The sequence below is a fragment of the Erithacus rubecula genome (genome assembly GCF_903797595.1).
Source record: "Erithacus rubecula genome assembly, contig: scaffold_90_arrow_ctg1, whole genome shotgun sequence".
NCBI classification, from domain to species: domain Eukaryota; kingdom Metazoa; phylum Chordata; class Aves; order Passeriformes; family Muscicapidae; genus Erithacus; species Erithacus rubecula.
The window spans coordinates 686,345-706,564 of NW_027635424.1; the positions used below are offsets into that span (position 1 = coordinate 686,345).

At 54.2% G+C, this 20,220-nt stretch overlaps 2 protein-coding genes across 2 annotated transcripts in view; both read left to right on the forward strand.

The window, feature by feature from the left end:
- LOC306816839 (uncharacterized protein) overlaps positions 1-18,832 on the forward strand; it is a 47,903-nt gene extending 29,071 nt beyond the window's left edge. Inside the window, exon 2 of the transcript XR_013777789.1 lies at positions 18,402-18,832. The gene's annotated coding sequence lies outside the window, so the exon portion shown is untranslated. The remainder of the gene's footprint in view (positions 1-18,401) is intronic.
- Positions 1-20,220, forward strand: part of LOC306816838 (IgGFc-binding protein-like) — a 156,519-nt gene that overhangs the window by 82,237 nt on the left and 54,062 nt on the right. The window lies entirely within an intron of this gene.

Genomic DNA, 20,220 nt, shown 5'->3' on the forward strand with positions numbered 1-20,220 from the left:
CCAGTAAAAGAGCACCCCAGCACTGAGCACTGGATCACCCCAAAATCTGAGGCACCCAGGGAAGGAGCTGTGCCCCACGGGCACACCCAGCCACTGACCATCCCTGGCACCCCCATTCCCCTGGGAACCCAACAATGGAACCATCATTCCTTACTTACCATCACTCTGGGACCCCCATCCCTGGGATCCATCCCATGGTCACAAAACCTTTGAGGACACATTGTTCCCCGACTCTCATCCCTGAGTCTGAAGCCACTCAACACATGAGAACCTTAATCCCCTGGGACCCCATCGCAGGAACCCCAGTCTCCTGGACACTCATCCTTGGTGTCCGCCCAACCCTAAACCCCTGCAACACCTCAGCCTCCAAATTCTGGCAAAATCCAGTCCCCAACATGTCCCACCATCACTCCCATGTCCCACAAGGTCCCCACCCTGCCCCCATTCTGTCCACACCCTGCCCCCACCAAGGGCCACCTACACATGAGGATGAGATGTGCCCTCACTTCCTGTCCCTTCATCCCAAGAGCCGCCAGCCAGGGGACGGGTGGCCCCAGCAGCGAGTGACAGCCAGTGCCCATGGCCAGGGACACCGGGATGGCCGGGAAGGTGACGCTGCTCCTGTGGGGTGAGTGCCCCAGGCACGGGCCTGATGCCCTGGGGATGGGCCCTGGTGAGGCAGAGAGCAGTGGGGAGGGGGCACAGGGGGGATGTGGGGTCCCCTGAGGTCCCCAAGGTCAGCAGAGCCAGGACATGGGCATGGACCTGAGTGTGACCAGAGTCATGGGGTGGCCATGGGGACAGGAACGGGGGAACAGGAACAGGGGAACTGGGATGTGGGGATGGGAACAGGGGGACAGAGATGTGAGGACAAAGATCTGGACAAAGGAACCTTGGGGCTGGGGCAGCTATGGTGACAGGGACAAGGAGACAGGGATGCAGGGACAGGGAAAAGGGCCACATCCCATCCAGATGGGGCATGGGGACAGGTGCCATGAGAATGGGATCATGGCCACAGGATCATGGGGCTGTGGCCATGGGGACATGTGCTGTAGGGCTGGGGGAGGTGACCTGTGCACACATGGGGGTCCATAGTGTCCCCATGTCCTGCCTCAGCCTAGGGTAACCCAGGTGTTCTTGTCCTCAAAACCTCCATGCTGCATCAGTGTTCCTGTGGGGACAGTTTGGGGACAGACACCACACCAGGTCCCCCAGGTGCTGCTGTCCCTGCAGGGCCACCCCCACCCAGCCCTGTCCCTTCTCCCTTCCAGCCCAAACCCTCGGCCTTGTTGGTGAGTCCTCGGGGGATGCCATGTCCCTGCCCCGCTGTCCCCAGCCCCATGGTGGCCCTGGCAGGCTGGTGTCCCCTGTCACAAGCAGGTGCCCAGAGCCCCCAGCTCCTGGTGGAGCCCCCCTGGACACCGGCGGTGCTGTGGGACCGGGTGACACTGACCTGCCAGGACTCGGGGACCGACGGTGCCACCTCCTGGTACAAGGACGGGTGGCGCTGGTGGGAGGAGGGACCCAACAGCTTCACTGTCACTGAGAGTGGCACCTACACGTCACAGACCCGGCAGTGGGATCAGTCTCCTCGTTGTGGTGTCCAACGGTGAGGGGGGATCTGAAATGATCAGACTGATTTCCTGATAAGTCTGGGTTGGCTCCACGCCATGGGTGGCCTCACACCCCTCGAGTGGCCAGAAACTGTCCCCTCCATACATAAACATCCCAGTGCATCCCAGTGCATCCCAGTACACCCCAGTGTGGTGGGACCCCCATGGTGACAGCTGTGCCATGGGGCTGCTCCTGATGTCCCTGGCACCCTCCCGTGCACAGTGCACACTCCACCCAGATGTCCCCAGTGCCATGGGCACCCACTCTGGACCTGCCTCAGGCTCCTCATTGTGACGGGACCCTCCTGTCCCACAGTGCCGCTGGTGCTGCAGGTGTCAGCAGGGGCGTTGCTGGAGGGGGACACGGTGACACTGCACTGCTGGGGCCGGCAGGACAATCCTGTCACCAGGGTGCAGTTTTACAAGGACAAGAAGGATCTCAGGGGGTCCCTCAGGGGCACCGAGCTCTCCCTGTCGCCCCTGGAGCTGCACAACAGCGGCAGCTACCACTGCGGTGGCTGGGTGGCACCAGGAACGTCATTGTCAGCACCGGTGACAGTGATAGTGCACGGTGAGCACCCCCACGGCTGGAACCCCAATATCCTGACACCCCCAAAGCCACTTCTCAGTGCAGTGAGTGTGGGGATGGGCACGGGGAGCCCCCACAGCCCTCTGAAATCTCTCATCCCTGCTCAACCCTCTGTGTTCCGCCCTGCTCAGCTCTCTCCCTGGGTCCCCGCATTGCTTTCCCTGTTGCCTTCATCCGTTGCTGGGGTCCCTTCATTGTCCACAGGTCCCACCATCCTTTTCTGCATCACCATAATCTTCCCTTCAACCTTTTCCATGTGTCCCCCCATGGTCTCCGAACCACCTTCTTCCTCACTGGGTTCCTCCCCCCCCCCTCTGATCCTCCCCCTCCCTGATTCCCTCACTGCTCCCTGGTTTCCCCCACACCTCCCATGTCCCCAATCCCTCCTGTGTCCCCCTGCAGGGGTCCCGCTCTCGGGGGTGTCCCTGTCAGTGCAGCCCCCCGGGGGACAGGTTGCAGTTGGGGACCACCTGGTGCTGAGCTGCACGGTGGCCATGGGAACAGGTCCCCTGTCCTTCTTCTGGCACTGGGGGGGCTTGGGGACACCGCTGAGCACTGGCCCCCGCCTGTAGTTTCGGCATGTTGGGTACAATGACAGCGGCCAGTACCAGTGCCGAGTCAGCGACGGGGACAATGTGGTCGAGAGCCCCACACTGAACGTCACAGTCCTGGGTGAGTGGGACCCTTGGGCTGGGGGTGATCCTATCCACAGCATCCCAAATTCCACACATTCCCATTCCACCTCATCCCCCACTCATCAGTCCCAGCCCAGCCCAGCCCAGCTCACAGCCCCCACCACTGGGTGTCACAGACCAGGGCAACTGGGACCATCTGGCTCCAGGTGTCCCCACTCAGGACATCCAAGCCATGTGTCCCTAACCCATCTGTCACATCCCCCACTGCACATCAGGTCACATTCACCCTGCTGAACGTGACCCTCCCAGGGCTCTGAGACCCTTGGCACTGGGTTTGATGCCCCTGCTGATATGCCTCATGGCATCCATCACATCCCACCCACGCCATTCCATCCACCCCACCACCAGGTGACGACCTTCCCCATCCTTGGACACAGCATCCCTCATCCCACCCTCACCTCATCCTCATCCTCCACCCCTCATCCATCACATGCCATCATACCACACCACATGATGACCCCCAGCACCACGAGGATATTGTCCTGGGTGAAGGAGCCCCTCTCTCTCCAGGTGCCACCATGCAGACTCCCTCATCCCCTGCCACAGTGTGCCAGCCCCTCCTCCTGGCTGCAGCCCTTTCTCTATCCCCACAGTGCCTGTGACACCACAGGGACACTGGAACAGAGGTGAGGACACACGGGGTCACTGGGATTGCAGGACCTCTGCAGTGACAGGTGACCCTGATGTGTCCCTTTTGTCCCCAGCAGTGGCTGCAGGCCTTGGTGGGTCCCTCCTATTCCTGGTCCTGCTCGTGGGTGGAGCTGTGGGCTGGCACCGGAGGATTAACATGAGTGAGTGACAATGGGGACAATGGGGACCCTGGGAGAGCTATGGGATCACCTAAATGTGGGGATAATGGCATGGCATCCACAGCCCCTGCCATGGGCTGCGCTGAGTGCTCAGGACCTTTGCTCAAGGACCTGAAGGATTTGGAGTGGTGTTGGCCTTGCAAGCATTTGAGGAAATCTTTCAGTGATCCTGGAGGAATTTGGAGGGTCCCCTCCCTGCCAGGCTTGAGCTTCTGGAGGCTGAGGAAGTCCAGAGCACTGGAGTGGTTCAGGGGTTCTGGAGGCACCAAGGAGGCTCAGGGTTGCTGGGGGATATTGAGGGTGCAGTGGGGTTTGAGGATCCCTGAGAGGTTTCGGATCCCTGAGGACCCCACAGTCACCCCTCCCCTCTTTCATTTGCAGCTGACAGGAAGCAGCAGAAAAGGTGAGTGTGATGTGCACACCAAACTCTGGCCTTTGATCCCAACCCCCAAGATCTCCCATTCCCTCCCACACATCCCCTTTATTCTCTCAGGGCTCCCGCAGAGCCTCCGGCCACCCCAGAGGAGGGGGAGGTGCTGTACACCCACGTCGTGAGCACCAAGCAGATGGGCGGTGAGTCCGGGCTGGGACACATGCAGAGGGACATGTCACCCATGAGTGTCCCCCTGCCCAGACGCCACAGCCAGTGTTTCTCACAGTGTCCCCCCGTGCCACCACACTCCAGGATCCCCAGGTGACCTACGCGGAGCTGCCAGCAACCCATGGGCAATCACGGGAATGTGGAGATATCTATGGGAATGTGCTGTGACACTCTGGGCACGGATGGGACTGGGGCACTGGTTGCACTTGGAGCACTGGGAGTACTGGGGTAACCCCATCATGTGGCAGTCACACACGTGTGTCTCCCGCACTGCTCCCATTGGAGCCCAACATTCACGGGCAGGAGGGTACAAGTGGGGGGGTCACAGGTGAAGCAGCACAGGGACACTAAAGCTCCCCATGCCCCCAAAACCCCCAAGGGCTTCCTCACCCCCATTGCATATATGGCTCCCCATTCCATATTCAAGTGCTCCCAGAATTCTCAGACACTTCCCCATTCCATCCCTACTGTGCTCCCAGTACCCCCAAGGGCTCCCTATTTCCCCTCCCAGTGCCTCTCCATTGCTCCCAGTACATCCATGGGATTCTCATTCTCCCTCCCAATACCCCTGTGCTCCCAGCGACTATGCAATGCCCCTCTCAGCACTCCCAGTACACACACAGCTCCTAATCTTGCTCCCAGTGCCTGGGGAACACAGGACTTGTTGCCTTCTTATTGGCACCAAAATGCAGCTTTCTGGTTCAGCTGGCAGTGGTGGTGTTTCTTTGTTCAGCTCTGTTGAGCTTTAGGAACGGGATTCTGCACTGTTGGGCTGCCACTAGAAACCAGTGCTCAGGATTCCCTTCTGCCCTGTCTCAAACCCCTCCTCTGCCGTATTCTCCACGCGATGATGTCACAAATGCCCTGGGGGCATTCCAAGAACTCTTCCTTTTCCAGAGCAGTGGGGATCAGGCTATGGCACAGGGTGGGGTGTTAGGGACAGGAGTAATTGGATGTCTCAACACATTTTGGAACACCTGAATTTGGCAGGGCTGGTTTAGGCCTTGCTTTTGGTGACACAAGGCCCTGTGTGTCAGTCAGTCTGTCAGCCATGGCACACTGAGGACAGTGGGATGCTCTGCCAAACCCATCTCCGGAGTGGCCAAGTGACCAGGAGTTCCACCTTGGAATAGGGGCCTTGAAGGCCCCAGGGCTTTAAAGGCAGAGCATGAGGTGGCCAAGTGTCTGAACGTGTCTTCTCTTTGAGTATTTCCCCCATTCATGCTGGAACCCAGGAGTTGGAAACTGTCTTGGTTTAAAGGAAAAACATCTGCCAAGGAAAGCAGGAACCTTCCTGGAATGGAAAGAGAACCCATCCTTCCAAATTTTTATAAGTGTTGCAATTATGGGGCTTCCAGGTAAAAATTTAAGAAAAGGAGCAAAAGGTAATTCTTAGGAAATTTATAGAACAGAACAGAACAAACACCAAGACAAGACAAATCGCTCTCTTACATCACCCTCTTACTTCTCTCTCTCTTACCTCTTACTCCCCCCTCTTATCTCTTAGAATTCCTTACCCCCACTCTCTTTCTGTTCTGCTCTGAGCTGCAGCTGGCAGCTCTCAGCAGGGCCCTTTGCACCCACGCCCTTTATAATAAACTTCAAACTTCAAGACCAGAATAAAGAGAGCGCCTGAGTTTGTCCTGACGACCGTCCCACACAGAGATTCCCACGCATGGTGACCTTGGCTATGTATCCTGTGCCTTGTGGGGAGAATTTGGAGTGTCTTGGCTGGGCCCCAGACACCTCCCTGGGTGTGTGTTCAAGAACAGTGGCATGTCACTGGGAGATTCTGGAGGGTTTGGAGAGCTCTTGGAGGTCTTGCAGGGATATTGAGGGATTTTTTGGGGTCATGGGGGAGATTGGGGGTAGCCCCTCCCTGTCAGGCTTCGAGTTTTGTTGTTCTGAAGGTCAGGGATACTGGGAGGGTCAGGGGTGCTTGGAGTGTTTGGGAGCAGTGAGGGGTGTGGTGAGAATTGGGGCTCCAGTAAGGATTTGGGGGTGCCATGGGTGTTTGGAGCAGCTGAGGTCCCAGAAAGATTCAGGGGTCCCAGGGTCCCCACAGTTCCCTCCCCTTTTATTTGCAGTCACCAGGAAGCCCCATGACCAGTGGGGGGGGGACTCTGGCTGGGACTCCTCTTTCCCACTTGCCCAGACATGACCCAGACCCCCCCTTATCCCCACAGGACAGCCCTGGAGGAGGGGGAGGCCCTGGACCCCAGTGTGGTGTGCACCGAGTGGGCAGGGGGTGAGTATGTGGGGGGGGGGGGGGGGACAGGGACACGTCACCCACGGGTGTCACCCCCACCCAAGGCCCCAAACCCAGAGTGTCTCTCAGGCCCCCCCACATCCCCCAGGTGACCACGAAGAGTTGCCAGGGGTGACAGCAGGACCCCAGTCACAGCTACGAGAATGAGCTGTGACGCTGGGGGCACTGGAGACACTGGAGGCACTGGAGATCCCTGCCTGTGGGCACCCCCATGTTTCCCCCTGCCCTTGGCTCCCGTGGTTGCCCACCCTGCCCGGGAGGTGGCCACGGGTGGGGGATCCCATGTGGGGCTGCATATGAGCAAAGCAGCCACAGAGCCACGAGCTGGAATTGTGGGAGATACGGCCAGTGATCCCGGGAGACAGTGGCCATAGGGAATGCCATGGTAGCCACAAAATCGGTATCTCTGTGGTAGGAAAAATAATAAAATCACAGACTACTGGAGGGACTGCAGTTGCCACTGCGGCCCTCGCTGCCCCCCTGAGGTTGCCAGAAAACTTTTGAACAGTGTCCCCCGTGTCTGTGGCTCTGTTTGTGTCCCCTTTGCCCACAAATGATGGAAAGATTACCTTTGAAGTTAATTTTCCTGTTGAAAAGTCTGCTGGAAAAATGTTATAGTCGTGTGAGATGTTACATAATGATTCATATCATTATAGAAACACAGCATGGGATCAGTATAAACAAGAATATTGAACTTAAAGCATGGACATGAGACAGAGGAAAATATAATAATTTCATTATATTTGTTAAAATGACTTTGTTGTGAATTACTGGCTTTTGCTGTTATGTGTTTTTGCCACTATAATTATGAATTGTATCCACTTTTTATGTATAAGGAAAATGCAAGCTTGTGTGAACATGGGAAGGCTTGTTACTGCTGTTACCTGCTTGCTAAGAGTGTAACCTGAGAACAGGTTCAAGCCTTGTGCAGACTTGGTGGGGGCTTGTAGCCGCTGCTGCTTGGGATCCAGTCAACATGTTTGGGCTATCCCAGCACAGTAGGCATGACAGCACTCAACAAGAACCTGCCCAGAAAAGGGGCAGTGACCAGGGCTAGAATGGACGTGTTGTTGAAATGCAGACTCCCTGCATTCCCAGCACTGCTTGCTCGTTCCTTATCATGGAATTAACAAATTGCCTTATTGATTAACCTACCCGATTGTTGTAATTTATAAAAAAAATTGTGATCTCAATGTGATAATTTCCATTTTTCAGGGGAAAAACTGATGCTGGGAAAACACCCTACCTTTGGTGTCTCCTGGGGTGACTCTTGCCTTCTCCTGGGATAGGAAATTCATCAAAAGATAAGGCATGGGCAAGAAATGTGAGCTCGCCCCAAGGAAAACTGCAGGAAATTACCTGTGATTTCTTGTGCAGGAAGATCCAGGCAAGAACATCAGACTGTGAGTATCGCTTGGTTGGGTGGTGTGTGACTGGTGTCTGTCTGAGATGCAGCAGTTACGGGCCGAGTGCTGAGTTCTTCTAACTTCAGTTCTGACTTCTCACGAGAGAAGCGGCAGGTGAAGGAACAAAGTGAGTGAAGAGGGGACTTCTAAATAAAAATGGGGGCTGGGAGAGCTTCTCGAAGGGATTTAAAATAAAGTCAGGGGTCAGGGGCATTTGTCAAAGGGATTTTATTTAAACCGTCGGGGGCCAGAGGAACTGAAGGACCAATCAGGAATGGGTCAGGATTTTTTAGAAAACCGAAGAACCCAGGTACCAAAGGTTCAGATAAGAATCAGGGTTCATATAAGAATTGGAATACAAAGTATAAAGGGAGCCACCTCTCTCTCTCGGGCACTCTCAGGTCTGTTACTAAACCCCGCCCTTGCCACTGCTCCCTTAGTGACTCCGGCTCCCACTGCCCAAAGGAACTCCCTCTGTAAAGGAAGAATGTCGTACCAAAGTGCTGAGAGTTCAGCTGAAATCCAGAGACATCCTGACAGTCCCTCCCATCCCACTACTCCTAAACATTCATGTTTTAGAGACGGGGAGAAGGGAAAGGGTGAAGCCCTGGCACAGTCAAGGTACCAGGAGCAGGCTGAGAATGCCTGTTTGTGCTGTGAAGAAAAGATACACTGTGGAGGGAGGTGCCCTCAGCTGGGAAGGGATCTGAGAGTAGTTCGGGAGGAACATCTGGAAGAAGATGGGGAGATCATGGGCTCTATCATCTAAAGCCTTTAAGAAAACAGGCCCACAAAACAAAGTATTAAAATTTATAGTAAATACTGGAACAAAAAGAACTTGTGTAGTAAATGTTCAAAAAAATGTGATGTGTGTAGTAACACTGTAGAAATGCCAGGAGAAAGGGAAAAGGAATTTGAAGTTGCTGTCATTAATTAAAGGTGTAATAATTAAAAGTAAAACCAAAGTATGGAGGAGAAATATCTTACTAATTCCTCAAATAAGTAATAACATATTGAGAAGAAATATTTTCAGACACCATTAGGAATAGCGGTTATACCAGAAGGAGGGAAATAAAAGAACAAGCCCTCCTAACAGGAAAAGATACATCTTAATAGTTCAACCAAATGTTTACAAGGAAAAAGAATGTCAGGATATGCCTTAATTAATGAAAAAAATATGCAGACTATAAAAAAGGAAAAAGGAGTATTACTATCAAATTGGTTAATTCAATTTTACAAATTACGTGCTCTAAAAAGAGCATGAAAACATTTAGCAAAAAAAAAAAAAAAATCGAAAAGCAAAAAAACCCGACAATAATGTGGGAAAGTGCAATTTTACTCTTAGAAGGCAGTGATGTGATAAGCCGCTGTGCTGAGGGGCACAATCCCCCCTTCACACGCTGCCCCAGCTGTTGGGGATGTGCCCAGGACAGTGTTGGCTTTCTGTGTCCCCAGTGCACGGTATCTCAGCCACAGCATGCTGAGCTTCTTGTCACCCCATGCCCCAAATCCTTCCCAGGGCTGCTCTCCATCCATTCCCAGCCCGGCGCTGTCTCGGTGCAGGTGCAGCCCCTGCCTTTGGCCTCGCTGCACCTCGTGGGCTCGGCCCGGACCCGCCTGCCCAGCCCGGCCCAGCGCGGGGCCAGCAGCCCCTTCCTTCCCCCAGCCCTGCCCTGCTGCAGCCGCTCCCCAGCGCACAGCCCCGGCTGCTCCTGCCCACTCCACCCACGGCCGAGCCTCTCCTACAGACCCTTCCCAGCGCCGCCCCAGCGCCGCCCCAGCGCCCCGAGGCCCGAGGACACGGCCCCGAGATGCTCCAGCCGCCCGCCCCTCACCGTCTCTGCCGCCGCCAGCGCCGCAACGACGAGTCAGCGCAGCCGCGGCGGAAGTGACGCAATGAGCCACGCCCAGCGACGCGCTGTGCCCCCTGGGAAATGGAGTCCAGAGCCGCGCACACGCGGAACTAAAATAAACTATATTTATACAGCAGAGTTTCGCAACATTATACATACAGCATTCATTTTATTATTTGCGAAAAGCCAATAATATAATATATTCTTATAGCAACGACGGAATCGTATACAATAGAAGCAAGCCCCCCAAAATACGCTGTGTAGTTCAGAACAGCGAACAGAAGGTGGCAATCTTACTCCATGGAAAACATAAATGACAAAAATCAAAAAAACTTCTGAGTGACATAACTCACTGCGTGCAAAATGCGGATGGATTTCGGGAGGGGTTTGGGCAGTCTCATGACTATCAGGATGTCTGTAAAGCCGAAGGGGCGGTGCCCGATGGAACGTGTCCATGGAGGGACACCCCCAGAACGTGCCCGGGATCGGAATTGATGCCTTAAATTTTAGTTTTCCTATTTTCCAGATTCTGCACTGCCTTAATGTGTGACTCTGAACTCCATGTAAAGTGTCAGGAGGTTCTCCTCACAGTTCAGTCAGACAAAACAATCATTTACCAGCCCCAGGACCAGGGACACTGCTGCAGCTTCAGCCTTAAAAATTATAATTTATACAAAAAGTGCAAACAGCAGTGAATTGATGAGAGCAATGTGGGAGGGTGGGATTGCATAACCTGGAACTGGAATTGGACAATTAACCCTATGGAAATGGACCAAAAGTTATAAAACTGTGAAAACTCAAGACTTGGAGTCCAGCTTGGGTGAAGCCTCTTGTACTCCCCAAGGTGTATCCGTGTAATACTCTTACTAAATTCTATTTTATTCCTTTAACTCTGTCTAGTGTCTGTTCCAGGTCAGCCTCTTTGGGTATCAGAACAAAGGGGTACTTTAACAGTTAAATGAATTTATTTGGATCAGGAAGAGGAGCCCTTGGTGGGGTTTGGGGGGTCCCTTGCTGAGGGTTTAATGAGAGGAGTTGAGATCCCCAGCCCCTGCTGGGAATTTGGGGTGTTGAGGGGCTGAGGGTCCCTTGCTGAGGGTGTGGTGAGGTTTGGGGTGTCCTGAGGTGGGGAGGGTCCCTTGGTAAGAGTGTGATTGGGGGCAGATGGGCCCATGGCCCTTGCTGGGAATTTGGGGGGAGATCCTGGATCTGGTGTTCTCCAGCTGCTGCTTTTAGACACCCAAAATTGCAACATTGATGCAGAAAACACCTTCCCATGGGAATATTCCTGATATTCCTGCTGTGTGGAAACTCACCTTCCCCCTCAAAACCAAAATTAGTGAAACTTTGTGGATCTTTTTGGACTATAGTGCCTCAAATCCCTGTGTGGATGTTGGTTTTCTGGGATCCCTCCACATCTCCCCACCACTGCACTTCACTCCGGGTTGGTTAAGTCCAATTACTGACTAATTCCAGGGATTTCTGAGCTGCAGGAAAGTTTTACTACCAGCTCTGGAAGCACAAGGGGTGTGAGGAGCTGTCAGGACTTGCCTGTGGCCATTGCATCTTGAAGAAATCCTGCCTGGGATTTGGCTCTGTCCCAGCTGACCCAAATTCCCAATTCTTTGATTTTCCATATGGGAGAAGCTCTGGGGGCGGGGGGGAATTCTGCACCTGGATGAGACAATTGGAGGAGCAGAATTCCCAGGCTGAGAGGGGAGGATTTTGTGGGCATTGGGAGGAATTTTTCCCCCATTTGTGAGTGTTTAAAACACTGGGAATGGCCAAAACATCCCCTTAGGACTGGCCCTGAGGCCCCAGGAATTCTTGGCACCGATTCTCTGAGGAGAGGGGATTTGAGGGAGCCCAAAGGGCATCACTTGGCTTTGGCAGAGCTGTTGTGGAGACAGAGGGAATTCAACTGCCATGGCCTGATCCTGACTGCCCTGGAAAAGGGGGAAGCTCTGGAACCCCCCAGGGCCTTTGTGGCATCGTGGTGTGGGGACCACAGCACAGGAGGGGTTTGGGAATGGTGACACAAGAATCCAGAGCCTCCTGAAGGCTGCTGTGGCCATCAGAGCAATGAAGATCCAGGGCCCTGCCAGGTTCCTCTGGTGGAGGAATTGAGCTGGGGGAATTGTCTGGGGTTTGTTCCTTGCTGGGGCTTTCCCTGGAAATAGTTCCTTTTGTGACCCTTTGGATTCTGACCCTTGTTGCTGTTGCTGTTGGTTTTGTTCTCTCGTTGCAGTTTGCAGGAAATTGTTCTTGTCTCTGCCCTTTGGGACCTTTGCTTTTTGTGCCTCCACTGGCAGGGGGAGGGGCACCAGCCTTTGGTTTTTTGTGGCAGCCCAAAATTGGAGAATCCCCTTCCTAAAGCTCAACAGTGCTGAACAAAGAAACACCATCTCTGCCAGTTGAGCCAAAATGCTGCATTTTGGTGCCAATAAGAGGAAATGAGTCCTGTGTTCCCCAAGCACTGGGAGGAGAGGTGGGGAGCCATGAGTGTACTGGGAGCACTGGGAGGGGAAAAGGGGAGCACTGGGTGCCCTGTGCAGCCCCCTGACTCATGGTCATCACCCTGGGCAGGAAGGGCAACCACGGGAGCCATGGGATGGGGACTACCAGTGTCCCCAGTGTCACAGCACGCTCTCATAGTTGTCACTGGTGTCCTTTAGTCGCCCGTGGGGTCCTGGCAGCTCTGTGTGGGTCACCCACCCCAGCAGTGCCACCAGTGACAGCCCCCGATGACAGCCAGGAGCAGGAGCAGGTACAGGAGGGTCCTGCCAACATTCACAGCCACTGCTGGGGACACAGTAAATGCCACATCAATTGCAATTAGTGACTTGTTGACAGATGAGGAGGCAGTGAAATATGCCACTTTACAAAAGAGAGGAGCCCTTGACTTCCTTTTACTAGCTCATGGGCATGGCTGTGAAGATTTTCAAGGATTGTGCTGCATGAATTTATCAGATCATACTGTTTCCATTCATAAACAGTTGCAAAATTTAAAGGATTTAGCTAACCAAATACTACAAGCAATCCAACCTGGTTAGACAGGTTGTTCGAAGGTTGGATCTTTGCCTCTTGGCTAAAGGAACTCTGTAAAATAGGCCTGTTTATTCTATTAATAATAGTTGTGTTATTAGTGTTTTTAACCTGCATACTCCAGTGTATAAGGAAAATAATGACCAAGACAGTTTCTAATATTTTTGTTGTTCACCGAAATGGGGGAGATGTTGGTGAAGGAATAGCAAAGACTTATGAATGCCTAGCAAGCAGTTCTGAAGCAATAGATGAAATAGAGATCTTAGCAGTATTTGACATAGATGCTGAAAATAGTTATGTTAAGGTTTGAGCCCTCTTCCTTTGTTTAGATAAAACCAAATACCACACATGCCAAAGAAGCACCAGATATCCTGTCTCAAGCCTGGCAGGAAAGATCTCAAGACAAGAGTAAAGCCATAAAACATGGTAATTTAGTTGTTCCTCTAGGTTGCATGCAAATATTAGGAAATTAGTATATTGTATTAGATTGGTTGTTTGAATTTACATTATTCATTATGGAATAATACTTATCGTACTGCAAATGGAAAATATCTCTCTCTGTCCTGCTTCTCTCTCTCTTCTCTGCTTCTCCTCTCTTCTCTGTGCTTTTCTCTCTTCTTCTTCTTCCTCTCTTCTCTCCCCGTTCCTCCTCTCCTCCTCCTCGCTCTTATTACCTCTAATCTGTAACTTTTCTCTAAGCTCTCTCATATACCCACGCCCTATAATAAAATACAACCCTGAAGAACAGCAAATAATCATCTCCTGAGTCTGTCCAGTGACCGTCCAGAAACCCCCCGTCCCCACAAGACTTGGCCTGTGGGGGACACAAGAGTTTCCCAGGCCTGGGCTCTGGTGCTGTCCCTGCTGACTGAGTGCCAGAGCAGCTCCCAGCGACACCTGCCACATGTTCCTTCCCCTGCCCTCACCTCCCTGAACCACCAGCACCCACTGCAGTCCATGGTGGCATCAGAGCTGTCTCCAGCCTGTTCAAAAGGAGACAGATCACAAACAGGCACAGGGTGCCCATGGTGACATCTCAAGTCTCTCTGGGCTGCTAAAGAGCACTGAGGTCACATGAGGCCAGTGACTCCATGGTGACATGCCAGACCTCTTTCACCCTCCAAAGACTTGTGAGCTCCCAAGCACTCACCAGAGGACAACAGATGTGTCTCTACATGCCAAGGAGCCCATTTGGCACAGGCACTCACCAAGGTTCCGTGCTTACATCCCAGTGGTCTCTGTGATCCTAAAGAACACTGAGGTCATGTGCAATCCCAAGGGCTCCATGGTGACATTGCAGCAGTCTCTCATCTGCCAAACCACACTGACCTCACAGGCTGTCACAGGGTCTCAATGGCAACATCACAAGTGTCTCCAGGATGCTAAGCAGCTGTGATGTCACAGGGACTCTAGGGTAACATTCCAGGGGTGTCAAAGGCTGCTAAAGAACCATGAGGTCACACAGTGTTACAGGAATTCCACAGGGCCATCCCAGGGGGCTCCAGGCTGCTAAAGAAGTGCTTTGCCACAGGCACTCAGAGGGGTTCCATTGTGACATGCCAGTGGTTGCCACACTCCTAAGGAACACAGAGGTCACAGGCAGTGACAGCAGCTCTGTGCTGACATCCCTTGTGCCTCCACCCTGCCAAAGAACTCTGATGTCACTGGCACTGGCAAAGGCTCCATGGTGACATCCCAGGTTTCTATGAACTACTAAAGAGCACTCAGGTCAAAAGCCCTCCCAAAGCCTCCATCCTCACATCCCAGGGGGAGACAGGTTTTTAAAGAGCCCTGAGCTCACCTGCACTCACAGGGCTTCCACAGTGGCATCACAGGGCTCTCTGGGGCTTCTAAGGAGCCAGGAGGTCCCTGGCAGTGAGAGGCACTCCGTGGTCACATCCTAGAAGAATCTGGGCTGCCAAAGAGAGGTCAGAAGCAGTCACAGGTACTCCATGGTGTGAAAAGTAAGATTCACTTTGCTAGTAAATTTCAAAACGTTTAATAAAAGACAGTTAGAGACAAACAATAAAGCCAAAGGTTATAAAGGTCAGGTGCTTGACATCCAGCCAAGAGCATACACTAACTCAGAAAACATGCATCAACGTATTGCATACTCCTAGAGCTTCATGCACTATTCAACCCGTAAATCAACTTTTTTAAACTTTTTATTTTTAACTTTTTTTTTCTCCTTGTGGCTCATGCTCTTTCTTGTCAGCGCATTCCCAGATAACGAAGATCAATAAATTCCTTCCCTGTACTTCTGGTGTTAGTCACCCCTGTGTTCATCCAGACAGGAAAATCCAAGAATTTCCTGAATATCTTTTTACCATTCTCCGAGTTAGTTACATGAGCAAAAGCTTTTTACATGACCATGTTATAGTCCAAGAAATACAGATATTTATTACATTACTATTTTGAAGTTTTGGTAAGAGCAAAACTTAAAGAAACTATATTCATACAGCAAAGTTTTGCAACATTATACACATAGCCTTCATTTTAATACTTGCGAAAAGCCAATAATATAATATGGAATTATAACAACAATTATAACAACGGTGACATCACAAGGGCCTTTAATCTTCCTCCCCTCTCAGTCACCCTCAGCACGCCCCACTGCTCCCGGCAAGGGAAGGATGGAGTCTTTAGGAGCCGCCGGAGCTCCTGCCCCGTCCCTGCACGGGCAGCAGCGTGAGACCCTAACCCCGGTGTGCGGGACTCTGAACCCGCCGCGCCCCTGCCCCGCCTGCCGCCTCCATTTCTGCATCGCTCCCTCGCCCCGCTGCGCTCCCTCTCGCCCGGGCTGGAGAAGCAGCGGGGGAGGCGTGGGAAAAGCGCCATCAAACAAAACTCCAAGCGACCCGCACAGAAATCTCCTTGGCAGAGAGACACCGGGCAGGGCCCCGCCATCGCCCACAGCCCGAGCCCGGCCGCACCGTGCCCGGCCCCGCTGCTCGCCCAGCGCAGCCTCCTCCTCTCCCGCCATCGCCCGCAGCCCGTGCCCGGCCGCACCGTGCCCGGCCCCGCTGCTCGCCCAGCGCAGCCTCCTCCTCTCTCGCCGCCGCTCGGGGCCCTCACGCTCGGCTGCCGCCGGCGGGAAAAGCCCTTCCCGTGCTGCCCCGCGCCACCGCCGAGCCTGAGGGACCCTGAGGGGCTGCGCGGGCAGCGAGGGGAAAACAGAAGGAAAAACAGAAATCAGAAACAAAAAGCGGCCTGGCGGTGGCGGAAAAGGGAGACTAACAACTACCACACTCTCGCCTAAGACTCCTGCCCATAGCCGCAGCTCCGCCTGCCGCGCCGAAAAATAAAACGCCCCGCAGCAGAAACACAAAATTCCCTCCCCTCAGAGCGCAGAGCCAAAGCCGAAAGCCGCCAAGGGCGCCCGGCCCTGCGCTGCCGCGGCGGGCGGGGGAACTCGGGCCGGGCCGGTCGCTTCGGGCCGGGCTCTGGGGGCAGCGGGGCCGGGGCGGCGCAGTATTTCTCTGAATATTCAGGAGAAGCCAATCCCACGACATGTGTTTGTAGCAGCGGCAGAGCTGCAGCGCCCAGCGCTCCCCACTCCCACCCCACCTGCGCCCCCCCCTCGCATCCAGCGACCCCCGGGAGCGGAACTGGGGCTCGGGGGGAGGGGGACGGCACGGACGGATCTGCACTGGGGGCCCCGAGCCCCCTGCCCAGCCCTGTGAAGCGCGGAAAAACTCTCTATACCGCACAAAATAAGGTATAAGAGTAGGTATGTATTTATTCAGCGCTGAGGGGGATAGCTCCTCCAAAAACACGCACACCTTTGGCGACCTGCACCTCTCTTTTTATTCTCTACAAACTACAATTGCACAATACATCTAATACATATTCATTGCCTGCTCTGCTTCATACTAAAATTAGCTACACGCCTCTTTCTGCTCCACACGGCTCCTTGGGAAAAAGGAAACAGTGTTCCTCTCAGTTGAACATTTCATCTTGTCTCCTTGCACATATTCTTTTTAGTCCTTTGCTCATCTTCTGGACTTTGATACCAGTTTTCCTGGGTTCAGGGATCTGGAGAATCCCCCTTATCCTGTGGTGCCTTTGTCCTTGCATCCTGTTCGCCCACCCCAGCTCTTTATCTTATCCTGCAGCCTTGCTCTCCCCTGTTCTTGTAAGCACCGTAGATTCCAGCAAACATAGGGTTTTGTCAGCCCCCTTCTAGTCAAAGCATTTCTCGATGCTCGATTCCTAACTCTCAGTTGCTCTGTCTCCCCTGCAGGCTCAGGGGGTGCTGCCCCCTCCCCAACAGCCGCTGCTGCGGCGGCCGCGGGGCACAGGGGGTGGCAAAGGGGGGTCCGGGATGCGAGCGGGGGAGCAGCGGGAGGAAGAGGAGGAGAGGGGAAGGGGAGGAGAGAGGAAAAGAGGAGCAGGAGGAGCCGGGAGAGGAGCAGCAGGCGCAGGCGGAGAATCGCGGTGCTGCAGGGCGAGCCCGTTGAGCCCGCAGCTCCGCTGGCCCCGGCAGCATCGCATTCCTGCATCCCGCGGGTGAGCGCGGAGGGGAAGCTCGGCCCGGGGCTATCGCGGCAGCTCCGGCACGGCTGGTTGGGTTTTGGATTCTTGGGGGATGGGGGTTGGTGTTTGTGCCTCGCAGATTCGGGAATCGAGTCGCAAATATATTTGGGTGTCCGTGGGAGAGGTATTGTTTTATTGATGTGAGGAGGGGATGTTTCTGGCTCTTGCAGGAATCCAAAGCTGAGTCGTAAATGCTATTAGGAGGGATTTGGAGGGGCCCAGGTGGCGATGGCCCGGTCCCGGCGGGGCGGGACATCGGTTTTGGGGATCCCTGGGAGAGGCTGGGGATGAAAGGCGGGAGCCCCGGCGTGGGGAGAGAGGCGACAGCAGAGCTGGGGGACCCCCGACAGCCTGGAGGGGAGGTGGAGCCGGGAGATGAGTGGGGTGCGGGCCCCCCGAGCCTGGAAGGGCTGGTGTGGAGTGGGAGAAAGGCCTGAGTGCCTGGAGTGGGGAAATGCTGGAGAGGGGGACCCTGGGACCTGAGTCAGGATCAGGGCAGGATGAGCCCTGGGACCCACAAAACTCCCTCAGCGTGCCTGAGCAGGAGCCAGGAGAGGGGGAATCCCCAGGAGCCACGGGTCCCCATCAGCTCTGAGAACAGAATCCCCATAACCACAAAGTGAAGACATTGTGAACAGGGATCTCCTGGGAAAGTGTTTTTGGGCTCCTTCGTGAGTATTGGAGGTTTTTATGGACACCAAACAGCCCAGGCATTTCTAGAGATGGACTCAGAAAGCAGGACCTTCAAAGCCATATCAATCACTTTGTTTTTCCCCCAAAGCAAGATTTTCCATTCCCAAGTCTTATCCAGATGGACGAAAAGGCTGTGAGGAACAGGAAGATGTCCCAGGACAGCCAGGCAGGTGAGGAGGAAATCACTGCCCCTTTTCCCCTCTGTCCTGCTGGGGAGGATTTGGGGCATCTCCTTCTCCTTCCCTCTGGCACAGAGGCAAATCCCATCCTCTCCTTGTCCTTCCTCCTCCAGACCAGGAGCTGAGGACGGAGACCAGGGAGGACAAATCCCCACAGCAGAACCTCGTGGAAGAGGCCGTTTGCAGCAGCTCCACGGTGCAGGAATCCAACAGGGAGGAAAAGCTGCGGAGATCCCACACAAGGAGGGGCTGCAAACGCAGATCATGGGGATCTGAGGAGGAAAGACCCAACCTGGGCCGGGCAGGCAGCCAGAGATGTGGCCAGAGCTCTGAGCTGAGGGTCCATGAGCAGGTTCATGATGGCAAAAAGCCCCTTCAGTGTTTGGAATGTGGGAAGAGTTTCCGCACGAGCTCCAGCCTGGTCCAGCACCAGATGATCCACACTGGGGAGAAGCCCTATGAGTGTGGGAAATGTGGGAAGGGATTCAGAGGCACCTCAGATCTGATCAGGCACCTGACAGTGCACACTGGGGAACGGCCCTACGAGTGTGGGGAATGTGGGAAGGGATTCAAGAGCAGCTCCAGCCTGATCCGCCACCAGAGGACCCACACTGGGGAATGGCCCTTCAAGTGTGAGGAATGTGGGAAGGGATTCAAGTGCAGCTCCAGCCTGATCCGCCACCAGAGGACCCACACTGGGGACTGGCCCTTTAAGTGTGAGGAATGTGGGAAGGGATTCAATGTGAGGTCCCATTTGATCCGCCACCAGAGGATCCACACTGGGGAGCGGCCCTATGAGTGTGGGGAATGTGGGAAGGGATTCAGTGTGAGGTCCCGTTTGACCCGCCACCAGAGGATCCACACTGGAGAACGGCCCTATGAGTGTGGGGAATGTGGGATGAGCTTCAGGATGCGTACTGACCTCACCCGCCATCAGAGGATCCACAGTGGGGTACAACCGTATGTGTGTGGGGAATGTGGGAGGAGCTTCAGCCAGAACCATAACCTGATTGTCCACAAGATGATCCACACTGGGGAACGACCCTATGTGTGTGGGGTATGTGGGAAGAGCTTCAGCCAGAACCGTAAACTGATTGTCCACCAGAGGATCCACACTGGGGAACGACCATATGTGTGTGGGGAATGTGGGAAAGGATTCACAAACGCCTTTGGCCTGACCCGTCACCAGACAGTGCACACTGGGGAACGGCCCTATGAGTGTAGGGAATGTGGGAAGGGATTCACAGACATTTCTGGCCTGACCCGCCACCAGACAGTGCACACTGGGGAACGGCCCTACAAGTGTGGGGAATGTGGGAAGGGATTCAGCTGCAGCTCCAGCCTGAATGTCCATCAGAGGACCCACACTGGGGAACGGCCCTACAAGTGTGGGGAATGTGGGAAGAGCTTCAGCCAGAGCTCCAATTTGATCTACCACCAGAGGCTCCACACTGGGGAACAGCCCTATGTGTGTGGGGAATGTGGGAAGGGATTCCGTGACAGCTATGATTTAAACTGCCACCAGAGGTTGCACACTGGGCAGAAGCCCTATGAGTGTGGGGAATGTGGGAAGGCCTTCACCCTCAGGTCCTATTTGATCCGCCACCAGAGGATCCACACTGGGGAACGGCCATACAATTGTGGGGAATGTGGGAAAAGCTTCCATAACACCTCCGAACTAATCCACCACCGGAGAGTACACACCGGGGAACGGCCCTACGAGTGTAGAGAATGTGGGAAGAGCTTCAGCGCCAGGTCCAGTTTGATCCGCCACCAGAGGACCCACACTGGGGAACGGCCCTACAAGTGTGGGCAATGTGGGAAGGGCTGCCATGACACCTCTGGACTTATGCAACACCTGACAGTGCACACCGGGGAACGGCCCTACAACTGTGGGGAATGTGGGAAGAGCTTCAAGCACAGATCCCACTT